Below are 13,585 nucleotides of genomic sequence, written 5' to 3' on the forward strand. Positions count from 1 at the left end.
AGTCCTCGGTTCATGCAAAATCTTAAGGTCCACGGTCATGTCAAAGGCATTAAACCGGCCAATAATTCAATTTTCGATAACTAAAATTTGAAGTGTAGCTCTTCTTTTTGGCCGATTGCATCAACGTAGATTCTTATTCTGTGTTCTAGTGTGCTGCTTGTACTGTGTCTGCATACCGCATCACGCGACAAGGGCTTGCAGACGATAAATGTAACCGTTTCAGAGAGAAAAGCGACCACTGTGACGATCTGGCGTTATGTCGATTCGATAGTAAATGACGGAAACGGGAGATTTTCTTAGGTTTTTACTACATATTAACACTTTACACAATTTCTCGTGTTACCTGACTGCCAGTCCTCGGTTCATGCAAAATCTTAAGGTCCTCGGTCTGGTCCAAGGCACCAAACCGCCCAATAATTCATTAATCGATAACTAAAACTTGAAATGTAGCTCTTCTTACTGGCCGATTGCATCAACTTAGCTTCTTATTCTGTGTTCTAGTGTGCTGCTTGTACTGTGTCTGCATACCGCATCACGCGACAAGGGCTTGCAGACGATAAATGTAACCGTTTCAGAGAGAAAAGCGACCAATGTGACGATCTGGCGTTATGTCGATTCGATAGTAAATGACGGAAACGGGAGATTTTCTTAGGTTTTTACTACATATTAACACTTTACACAATTTCTCGTGTCACCTGGCTGCCAGTCCTCGGTTCATGCAAAATCTTAAGGTCCTCGGTCTGGTCCAAGGCACCAAACCGCCCAATAATTCATTAATCGATAACTAAAACTTGAAATGTAGCTCTTCTTACTGGGCGATTGCATTAACTTAGATGCTCCTTCAGTGTTCTACTATGCCGCTTGTAGTGACTCTGCATACCGCATCACGCGACAAGGGCTTGCAGACGATAAATGTAACCGTTTCAGAGAGAAAAGCGACCACTGTGACGATCTGGCGTTATGTCGATTCGATAGTAAATGACGGAAACGGGAGATTTTCTTAGGTTTTTACTACATATTAACACTTTACACAATTTCTCGTGTTCCCTGGCTGCCAGTCCTCGGTTCATGCAAAATCTTAAGGTCCTCGGTCTGGTCCAAGGCACCAAACCGCCCAATAATTCATTAATCGATAACTAAAACTTGAAATGTAGCTCTTCTTACTGGGCGATTGCATAAACCTAGATGCTTCTTCAGTGTTCTACTATGCCGCTTGTAGTGACTCTGCATACCGCATCACGCGACAAGGGCTTGCAGACGATAAATGTAACCGTTTCAGAGAGAAAAGCGACCACTGTGACGATCTGGCGTTATGTCGATTCGATAGTAAATGACGGAAACGGGAGATTTTCTTAGATTTTTACTACATATTAACACTTTACACAATTTCTCGTGTTACCGGGCTGCCAGTCCTCGGTTCATGCAAAATCTTAAGGGCGTCGGTCCTGTCCAAGGCACCAAACCGCCCAATAATTCATTAATCGATAATTAAAACTTGAAATGTAGCTCTTCTTACTGGGCGATTGCATAAACTTAGATGCTTCTTCAGTGTTCTACTATACCGCTTGTAGTGTCTCTGCATACCGCATCACGCGACAAGGGCTTGCAGACGATAAATGTAACCGTTTCAGAGAGAAAAGCGACCACTGTGACGATCTGGCGTTATGTCGATTCGATAGTAAATGACAGAAACGGGAGATTTTCTTAGGTTTTTACTACATATTAACACTTTACACAATTTCTCGTGTTACCTGGCTGCCAGTCCTCGGTTCATGCAAAATCTTAAGGTCCTCGGTCTGGTCCAAGGCACCAAACCGCCCAATAATTCATTAATCGATAACTAAAACTTGAAATGTAGCTCTTCTTACTGGGCGATTGCATAAACTTAGATGCTACTTCAGTGTTCTACTATGCCGCTTGTAGTGACTCTGCATACCGCATCACGCGACAAGGGCTTGCAGACGATAAATGTAACCGTTTCAAAGAGAAAAGCGACCACTGTGACGATCTGGCGTTATGTCGATTCGATAGTAAATGACGGAAACGGGAGATTTTCTTGGGTTTTTACTACATATTAACACTTTACACCATCTCTCGTGTTACCTGGCTGCCAGTCCTCTTTTCATGCAAAATCTTAAGGTCCTCGGTCTGGTCCAAGGCACCAAACCGCCCAATAATTCATTAATCGATAACTAAAACTTGAAATGTAGCTCTTCTTACTGGCCGATTGCATCAACGTAGATTCTTATTGTGTGTTCTAGTGTGCTGCTTGTACTGTGTCTGCATACCGTATCACGCGACAAGGGCTTGCAGACGATAAATGTAACCGTTTCAGAGAGAAAGGTGACCACTGTGACGATCTGGCGTTATGTCGATTCGATAGTAAATGACGGAAACGGGAGATTTTCTTAGGTTTTTACTACATATTAACACTTTACACAATTTCTCGTGTTACCTGGCTGCCAGTCCTCGGTTCATGCAAAATCTTAAGGTCCTCGGTCTGGTCCAAGGCACCAAACCGCCCAATAATTCATTAATCGATAACTAAAACTTGAAACGTAGCTCTTCTTACTGGCCGATTGCATCAACGTAGCTTCTTATTCTGTGTTCTAGTGTGCTGCTTGTACTGTGTCTGCATACCGCATCACGCGACAAGGGCTTGCAGACGATAAATGTAACCGTTTCAGAGAGAAAAGCGACCAATGTGACGATCTGGCGTTATGTCGATTCGATAGTAAATGACGGAAACGGGAGATTTTCTTAGGTTTTTACTACATATTAACACTTTACACAATTTCTCGTGTTACCTGGCTGCCAGTCCTCGGTTCATGCAAAATCTTAAGGTCCTCGGTCTGGTCCAAGGCACCAAACCGCCCAATAATTCATTAATCGATAACTAAAACTTGAAATGTAGCTCTTCTTACTGGGCGATTGCATAAACTTAGATGCTCCTTCAGTGTTCTACTATGCCGCTTGTAGTGACTCTGCATACCGCTCACGCGACAAGGGCTTGCAGACGATAAATGTAACCGTTTCAGAGAGAAAAGCGACCACTGTGACGATCTGGCGTTATGTCGATTCGATAGTAAATGACGGAAACGGGAGATTTTCTTAGGTTTTTACTACATATTAACACTTTACACAATTTCTCGTGTTACCTGGCTGCCAGTCCTCGGTTCATGCAAAATCTTAAGGTCCTCGGTCTGGTCCAAGGCACCAAACCGCCCAATAATTCATTAATCGATAACTAAAACTTGAAATGTAGCTCTTCTTACTGGGCGATTGCATAAACTTAGATGCTTCTTCAGTGTTCTACTATGCCGCTTTTAGTGACTCTGCATACCGCATCACGCGACAAGGGCTTGCAGACGATAAATGTAACCGTTTCAGAGAGAAAAGCGACCACTGTGACGATCTGGCGTTATGTCGATTCGATAGTAAATGACGGAAACGGGAGATTTTCTTGGGTTTTTACTACATATTAACACTTTACACAATTTCTCGTGTTACCTGGCTGCCAGTCCTCGGTTCATGCAAAATCGTAAGGTCCTCGGTCTGGTCCAAGGCACCATACCGCCCAATAATTCATTAATCGATAACTAAAACTTGAAATGTAGCTCTCCTTACTGGCCGATTGCATCAACGTAGATTCTTATTCTGTGTTCTAGTGTGCTGCTTGTACTGTGTCTGCATACCGCATCACGCGACAAGGGCTTGCAGACGATAAATGTAACCGTTTCAGAGAGAAAAGCGACCACTGTGACGATCTGGCGTTATGTCGATTCGATAGTAAATGACGGAAACGGGAGATTTTCTTAGGTTTTTACTACATATTAACACTTTACACAATTTCTCGTGGTACCTGGCTGCCAGTCCTCGGTTCATGCAAAATCTTAAGGTCCACGGTCATGTCAAAGGCATTCAACCGGCCAATAATTCAATTTTCGATAACTAAAATTTGAAGTGTAGCTCTTCTTTTTGGCCGATTGCATCAACGTAGATTCTTATTCTGTGTTCTAGTGTGCTGCTTGTACTGTGTCTGCATACCGCATCACGCGACAAGGGCTTGCAGACGATAAATGTAACCGTTTCAGAGAGAAAAGCGACCACTGTGACGATCTGGCGTTATGTCGATTCGATAGTAAATGACGGAAACGGGAGATTTTCTTAGGTTTTTACTACATATTAACACTTTACACAATTTCTCGTGTTACCTGGCTGCCAGTCCTCGGTTCATGCAAAATCTTAAGGTCCTCGGTCTGGTCCAAGGCACCAAACCGCCCAATAATTCATTAATCGATAACTAAAACTTGAAATGTAGCTCTTCTTACTGGCCGATTGCATCAACGTAGCTTCTTATTCTGTGTTCTAGTGTGCTGCTTGTACTGTGTCTGCATACCGCATCACGCGACAAGGGCTTGCAGACGATAAATGTAACCGTTTCAGAGAGAAAAGCGACCACTGTGACGATCTGGCGTTATGTCGATTCGATAGTAAATGACGGAAACGGGAGATTTTCTTAGGTTTTTACTACATATTAACACTTTACACAATTTCTCGTGTCACCTGGCTGCCAGTCCTCGGTTCATGCAAAATCTTAAGGTCCTCGGTCTGGTCCAAGGCACCAAACCGCCCAATAATTCATTAATCGATAACTAAAACTTGAAATGTAGCTCTTCTTACTGGGCGATTGCATAAACTTAGATGCTCCTTCAGTGTTCTACTATGCCGCTTGTAGTGACTCTGCATACCGCATCACGCGACAAGGGCTTGCAGACGATAAATGTAACCGTTTCTGAGAGAAAAGCGACCACTGTGACGATCTGGCGTTATGTCGATTCGATAGTAAATGACGGAAACGGGAGATTTTCTTAGGTTTTTACTACATATTAACACTTTACACAATTTCTCGTGTTACCTGGCTGCCAGTCCTCGGTTCATGCAAAATCTTAAGGTCCTCGGTCTGGTCCAAGGCACCAAACCGCCCAATAATTCATTAATCGATAACTAAAACTTGAAATGTAGCTCTTCTTACTGGGCGATTGCATAAACCTAGATGCTTCTTCAGTGTTCTACTATGCCGCTTGTAGTGACTCTGCGTACCGCATCACGCGACAAGGGCTTGCAGACGATAAATGTAACCGTTTCAGAGAGAAAAGCGACCACTGTGACGATCTGGCGTTATGTCGATTCGATAGTAAATGACGGAAACGGGAGATTTTCTTAGGTTTTTACTACATATTAACACTTTACACAATTTCTCGTGTTACCTGGCTGCCAGTCCTCGGTTCATGCAAAATCTTAAGGGCCTCGGTCCTGTCCAAGGCACCAAACCGCCCAATAATTCATTAATCGATAACTAAAACTTGAAATGTAGCTCTTCTTACTGAGCGATTGCATAAACTTAGATGCTTCTTCAGTGTTCTACTATACCGCTTGTAGTGACTCTGCATACCGCATTACGCGACAAGGGCTTGCAGACGATAAATGTAACCGTTTCAGAGAGAAAAGCGACCACTGTGACGATCTGGCGTTATGTCGATTCGATAGTAAATGACAGAAACGGGAGATTTTCTTAGGTTTTTACTACATATTAACACTTTACACAATTTCTCGTGTTACCTGGCTGCCAGTCCTCGGTTCATGCAAAATCTTAAGGTCCTCGGTCTGGTCCAAGGCACCAAACCGCCCAATAATTCATTAATCGATAACTAAAACTTGAAATGTAGCTCTTCTTACTGGCCGATTGCATCAACGTAGATTCTTATTCTGTGTTCTAGTGTGCTGCTTGTACTGTGTCTGCATACCGCATCACGCGACAAGGGCTTGCTGACGATAAATGTAACCGTTTCAGAGAGAAAAGCGACCACTGTGACGATCTGGCGTTATGTCGATTCGATGGTAAATGACGGAAACGGGAGATTTTCTTAGGTTTTTACTACATATTAACACTTTACACAATTTCTCGTGTTTCCTGGCTGCCAGTCCTCGGTTCATGCAAAATCTTAAGGTCCTCGGTCTGGTCCAAGGCACCAAACCGCCCAATAATTCATTAATCGATAACTAAAACTTGAAATGTAGCTCTTCTTACTGGGCGATTGCATAAACTTAGATGCTACTTCAGTGTTCCACTATGCCGCTTGTAGTGACTCTGCATACCGCATCACGCGACAAGGGCTTGCAGACGATAAATGTAACCGTTTCAAAGAGAAAAGCGACCACTGTGACGATCTGGCGTTATGTCGATTCGATAGTAAATGACGGAAACGGGAGATTTTCTTGGGTTTTTACTACATATTAACACTTTACACCATCTCTCGTGTTACCTGGCTGCCAGTCCTCTTTTCATGCAAAATCTTAAGGTCCTCGGTCTGGTCCAAGGCACCAAACCGCCCAATAATTCATTAATCGATAACTAAAACTTGAAATGTAGCTCTTCTTACTGGCCGATTGCATCAACGTAGATTCTTATTGTGTGTTCTAGCGTGCTGCTTGTACTGTGTCTGCATACCGTATCACGCGACAAGGGCTTGCAGACGATAAATGTAACCGTTTCAGAGAGAAAGGTGACCACTGTGACGATCTGGCGTTATGTCGATTCGATAGTAAATGACGGAAACGGGAGATTTTCTTAGGTTTTTACTACATATTAACACTTTACACAATTTCTCGTGTTACCTGGCTGCCAGTCCTCGGTTCATGCAAAATCTTAAGGTCCTCGGTCTGGTCCAAGGCACCAAACCGCCCAATAATTCATTAATCGATAACTAAAACTTGAAACGTAGCTCTTCTTACTGGCCGATTGCATCAACGTAGCTTCTTATTCTGTGTTCTAGTGTGCTGCTTGTACTGTGTCTGCATACCGCATCACGCGACAAGGGCTTGCAGACGATAAATGTAACCGTTTCAGAGAGAAAAGCGACCAATGTGACGATCTGGCGTTATGTCGATTCGATAGTAAATGACGGAAACGGGAGATTTTCTTAGGTTTTTACTACATATTAACACTTTACACAATTTCTCGTGTTACCTGGCTGCCAGTCCTCGGTTCATGCAAAATCTTAAGGTCCTCGGTCTGGTCCAAGGCACCAAACCGCCCAATAATTCATTAATCGATAACTAAAACTTGAAATGTAGCTCTTCTTACTGGGCGATTGCATAAACTTAGATGCTCCTTCAGTGTTCTACTATGCCGCTTGTAGTGACTCTGCATACCGCTCACGCGACAAGGGCTTGCAGACGATAAATGTAACCGTTTCAGAGAGAAAAGCGACCACTGTGACGATCTGGCGTTATGTCGATTCGATAGTAAATGACGGAAACGGGAGATTTTCTTAGGTTTTTACTACATATTAACACTTTACACAATTTCTCGTGTTACCTGGCTGCCAGTCCTCGGTTCATGCAAAATCTTAAGGTCCTCGGTCTGGTCCAAGGCACCAAACCGCCCAATAATTCATTAATCGATAACTAAAACTTGAAATGTAGCTCTTCTTACTGGGCGATTGCATAAACTTAGATGCTTCTTCAGTGTTCTACTATGCCGCTTTTAGTGACTCTGCATACCGCATCACGCGACAAGGGCTTGCAGACGATAAATGTAACCGTTTCAGAGAGAAAAGCGACCACTGTGACGATCTGGCGTTATGTCGATTCGATAGTAAATGACGGAAACGGGAGATTTTCTTGGGTTTTTACTACATATTAACACTTTACACAATTTCTCGTGTTACCTGGCTGCCAGTCCTCGGTTCATGCAAAATCGTAAGGTCCTCGGTCTGGTCCAAGGCACCATACCGCCCAATAATTCATTAATCGATAACTAAAACTTGAAATGTAGCTCTCCTTACTGGCCGATTGCATCAACGTAGATTCTTATTCTGTGTTCTAGTGTGCTGCTTGTACTGTGTCTGCATACCGCATCACGCGACAAAGGCTTGCAGACGATAAATGTAACCGTTTCAGACAGAAAAGCGACCACTGTGACGATCTGGCGTTATGTCGATTCGATAGTAAATGACGGAAACGGGAGATTTTCTTAGGTTTTTACTACATATTAACACTTTACACAATTTCTCGTGGTACCTGGCTGCCAGTCCTCGGTTCATGCAAAATCTTAGGGTCCACGGTCATGTCAAAGGCATTAAACCGGCCAATAATTCAATTTTCGATAACTAAAATTTGAAGTGTAGCTCTTCTTTTTGGCCGATTGCATCAACGTAGATTCTTATTCTGTGTTCTAGTGTGCTGCTTGTACTGTGTCTGCATACCGCATCACGCGACAAGGGCTTGCAGACGATAAATGTAACCGTTTCAGAGAGAAAAGCGACCACTGTGACGATCTGGCGTTATGTCGATTCGATAGTAAATGACGGAAACGGGAGATTTTCTTAGGTTTTTACTACATATTAACACTTTACACAATTTCTCGTGTTACCTGGCTGCCAGTCCTCGGTTCATGCAAAATCTTAAGGTCCTCGGTCTGGTCCAAGGCACCAAACCGCCCAATAATTCATTAATCGATAACTAAAACTTGAAATGTAGCTCTTCTTACTGGCCGATTGCATCAACGTAGCTTATTATTCTGTGTTCTAGTGTGCTGCTTGTACTGTGTCTGCATACCGCATCACGCGACAAGGGCTTGCAGACGATAAATGTAACCGTTTCAGAGAGAAAAGCGACCAATGTGACGATCTGGCGTTATGTCGATTCGATAGTAAATGACGGAAACGGGAGATTTTCTTAGGTTTTTACTACATATTAACACTTTACACAATTTCTCGTGTCACCTGGCTGCCAGTCCTCGGTTCATGCAAAATCTTAAGGTCCTCGGTCTGGTCCAAGGCACCAAACCGCCCAATAATTCATTAATCGATAACTAAAACTTGAAATGTAGCTCTTCTTACTGGGCGATTGCATAAACTTAGATGCTCCTTCAGTGTTCTACTATGCCGCTTGTAGTGACTCTGCATACCGCATCACGCGACAAGGGCTTGCAGACGATAAATGTAACCGTTTCAGAGAGAAAAGCGACCACTGTGACGATCTGGCGTTATGTCGATTCGATAGTAAATGACGGAAACGGGAGATTTTCTTAGGTTTTTACTACATATTAACACTTTACACAATTTCTCGTGTTACCTGGCTGCCAGTCCTCGGTTCATGCAAAATCTTAAGGTCCTCGGTCTGGTCCAAGGCACCAAACCGCCCAATAATTCATTAATCGATAACTAAAACTTGAAATGTAGCTCTTCTTACTGGGCGATTGCATAAACCTAGATGCTTCTTCAGTGTTCTACTATGCCGCTTGTAGTGACTCTGCGTACCGCATCACGCGACAAGGGCTTGCAGACGATAAATGTAACCGTTTCAGAGAGAAAAGCGACCACTGTGACGATCTGGCGTTATGTCGATTCGATAGTAAATGACGGAAACGGGAGATTTTCTTAGGTTTTTACTACATATTAACACTTTACACAATTTCTCGTGTTTCCTGGCTGCCAGTCCTCGGTTCATGCAAAATCTTAAGGTCCTCGGTCTGGTCCAAGGCACCAAACCGCCCAATAATTCATTAATCGATAACTAAAACTTGAAATGTAGCTCTTCTTACTGGGCGATTGCATAAACCTAGATGCTTCTTCAGTGTTCTACTATGCCGCTTGTAGTGACTCTGCATACCGCATCACGCGACAAGGGCTTGCAGATGATAAATGTAACCGTTTCAGAGAGAAAAGCGACCACTGTGACGATCTGGCGTTATGTCGATTCGATAGTAAATGACGGAAACGGGAGATTTTCTTAGGTTTTTACTACATATTAACACTTTCCACAATTTCTCGTGTTACCTGGCTGCCAGTCCTCGGTTCATGCAAAATCTTAAGGGCCTCGGTCCTGTCCAAGGCACCAAACCGCCCAATAATTCATTAATCGATAACTAAAACTTGAAATGTAGCTCTTCTTACTGGGCGATTGCATAAACTTAGATGCTTCTTCAGTGTTCTACTATACCGCTTGTAGTGACTCTGCATACCGCATCACGCGACAAGGGCTTGCAGACGATAAATGTAACCGTTTCAGAGAGAAAAGCGACCACTGTGACGATCTGGCGTTATGTCGATTCGATAGTAAATGACAGAAACGGGAGATTTTCTTAGGTTTTTACTACATATTAACACTTTACACAATTTCTCGTGTTACCTGGCTGCCAGTCCTCGGTTCATGCAAAACCTTAAGGTCCTCGGTCTGGTCCAAGGCACCAAACCGCCCAATAATTCATTAATCGATAACTAAAACTTGAAATGTAGCTCTTCTTACTGGGCGATTGCATAAACTTAGATGCTTCTTCAGTGTTCTACTATGCCGCTTGTAGTGACTCTGCATACCGCATCACGCGACAAGGGCTTGCAGACGATAAATGTAACCATTTCAGAGAGAAAAGCGACCACTGTGACGATCTGGTGTTATGTCGATTCGATAGTAAATGACGGAAACGGGAGATTTTCTTAGGTTTTTACTACATATTAACACTTTACACAATTTCTCGTGTTACCTGGCTGCCAGTCCTCGGTTCATGCAAAATCTTAAGGTCCTCGGTCTGGTCCAAGGCACCAAACCGCCCAATAATTCATTAATCGATAACTAAAACTTGAAATGTAGCTCTTCTTCCTGGCCGATTGCATCAACGTAGATTCTTATTCTCTGTTCTAGTGTGCTGCTTGTACTGTGTCTGCATACCGCATCACGCGACAAGGGCTTGCAGACGATAAATGTAACCGTTTCAGAGAAAAAAGCGACCAATGTGACGATCTGGCGTTATGTCGATTCGATAGTAAATGACGGAAACGGGAGATTTTCTTAGGTTTTTACGACATATTAACACTTTACACAATTTCTCGTGTTACCTGGCTGCCAGTCCTCGGTTCATGCAAAATCTTAAGGTCCTCGGTCTGGTCCAAGGCACCAAACCGCCCAATAATTCATTAAATGATAACTAAAACTTGAAATGTAGCTCTTCTTACTGGGCGATTGCATAAACTTAGATGCTTCTTCAGTGTTCTACTATGCCGCTTGTAGTGACTCTGCATACCGCATCACGCGACAAGGGCTTGCAGACGATAAATGTAACCATTTCAGAGACAAAAGCGACCACTGTGACGATCTGGCGTTATGTCGATTCGATAGTAAATGGCGGAAACGGGAGATTTTCTTAGGTTTTTACTACATATTAACACTTTACACAATTTCTCGTGTTACCTGGCTGCCAGTCCTCGGTTCATGCAAAATCTTAAGGTCCTCGGTCTGTTCCAAGGCACCAAACCGCACAATAATTCATTAATCGATAACTAAAACTTGAGATGTAGCTCTTCTTACTGGCCGATTGCATCAACGTAGATTCTTATTCTGTGTTCTAGTGTGCTGCCTGTACTGTGTCTGCATACCGCATCACGCGACAAGGGCTTGCAGACGATAAATGTAACCGTTTCAGAGAGAAAAGCGACCACTGTGACGATCTGGCGTTATGTCGATTCGATAGTAAATGACGGATACGGGAGATTTTCTTAGGTTTTTACTACATATTAACACATTACACAATTTCTCGTGTTACCTGGCTGCCAGTCCTCGGTTCATGCAAAATCTTAAGGGCCTCGGTCTGGTCCAAGGCACCAAACCGCCCAATAATTCATTAATCGATAACTAAAACTTGAAATGTAGCTCTTCTTACTGGGCGATTGCATAAACTTAGATGCTTCTTCAGTGTTCTACTATGCCGCTTGTAGTGACTCTGCATACCGCATCACGCGACAAGGGCTTGCAGACGATAAATGTAACCGTTTCAGAGAGAAAAGCGACCACTGTGACGATCTGGCGTTATGTCGATTTGATAGTAAATGACGGAAACGGGAGATTTTCTTAGGTTTTTACTACATATTAACACTTTACACAATTTCTCGTGTTACCTGGCTGCCAGTCCTCGGTTCATGCAAAATCTTAAGGTCCTCGGTCTGGTCCAAGGCACCAAACCGCCCAATAATTCATTAATCGATAACTAAAACTTGAAATGTAGCTCTTCTTACTGGGCGATTGCATAAACTTAGATGCTTCTTCAGTGTTCTACTATGCCGCTTGTAGTGACTCTGCATACCGCATCACGCGACAAGGGCTTGCAGACGATGAATGTAACCATTTCAGAGAGAAAAGCGACCACTGTGACGATCTGGCGTTTTGTCGATTCGATAGTAAATGGCGGAAACGGGAGATTTTCTTAGGTTTTTACTACATATTAACACTTTACACAATTTCTCGTGTTACCTGGCTGCCAGTCCTCGGTTCATGCAAAATCTTAAGGTCCTCGGTCTGTTCCAAGGCACCAAACCGCACAATAATTCATTAATCGATAACTAAAACTTGAGATGTAGCTCTTCTTACTGGCCGATTGCATCAACGTAGATTCTTATTCTGTGTTCTAGTGTGCTGCTTGTACTGTGTCTGCATACCGCATCACGCGACAAGGGCTTGCAGACGATAAATGTAACCGTTTCAGAGAGAAAAGCGACCACTGTGACGATCTGGCGTTATGTCGATTCGATAGTAAATGACGGATACGGGAGATTTTCTTAGGTTTTTACTACATATTAACACATTACACAATTTCTCGTGTTACCTGGCTGCCAGTCCTCGGTTCATGCAAAATCTTAAGGGCCTCGGTCTGGTCCAAGGCACCAAACCGCCCAATAATTCATTAATCGATAACTAAAACTTGAAATGTAGCTCTTCTTACTGGGCGATTGCATAAACTTAGATGCTTCTTCAGTGTTCTACTATGCCGCTTGTAGTGACTCTGCATACCGCATCACGCGACAAGGACTTGCAGACGATAAATGTAACCGTTTCAGAGAGAAAAGCGACCACTGTGACGATCTGGCGTTATGTCGATTCGATAGTAAATGACGGAAACGGGAGATTTTCTTAGGTTTTTACTACATATTAACACTTTACACAATTTCTCGTGTTACCTGGCTGCCAGTCCTCGGTTCATGCAAAATCTTAAGGTCCTCGGTCTGGTCCAAGGCACCAAACAGCCCAATAATTCATTAACCGATAACTAAAACTTGAAATGTAGCTCTTCTTACTGGCCGATTGCATCAACGTAGATTCTTATTCTGTGTTCTAGTGTGCTGCTTGTACTGTGTCTGCATACCGCATCACGCGACAAGGGCTTGCAGACGATAAATGTAACCGTTTCAGAGAGAAAAGCGACTACTGTGACGATCTGGCGTTATGTCGATTCGATAGTAAATGACGGAAACGGGAGATTTTCTTAGGTTTTTACTACATATTAACACTTTACACAATTTCTCGTGTTACCTGGCTGCCAGTCCTCGGTTCATGCAAAATCTTAAGGGCCTCGGTCTGGTCCAAGGCACCAAACCGCCCAATAATTCATTAATCGATAACTAAAACTTGAAATGTAGCTCTTCTTACTGGGCGATTGCATAAACTTAGATGCTTCTTCAGTGTTCTACTATGCCGCTTGTAGTGACTCTGCATACCGCATCACGCGACAAGGGCTTGCAGACGATAAATG

This window comes from Schistocerca cancellata, unplaced genomic scaffold (genome assembly GCF_023864275.1).
Source record: "Schistocerca cancellata isolate TAMUIC-IGC-003103 unplaced genomic scaffold, iqSchCanc2.1 HiC_scaffold_1151, whole genome shotgun sequence".
In the NCBI taxonomy this organism is placed as follows: Eukaryota; Metazoa; Arthropoda; class Insecta; order Orthoptera; family Acrididae; genus Schistocerca; species Schistocerca cancellata.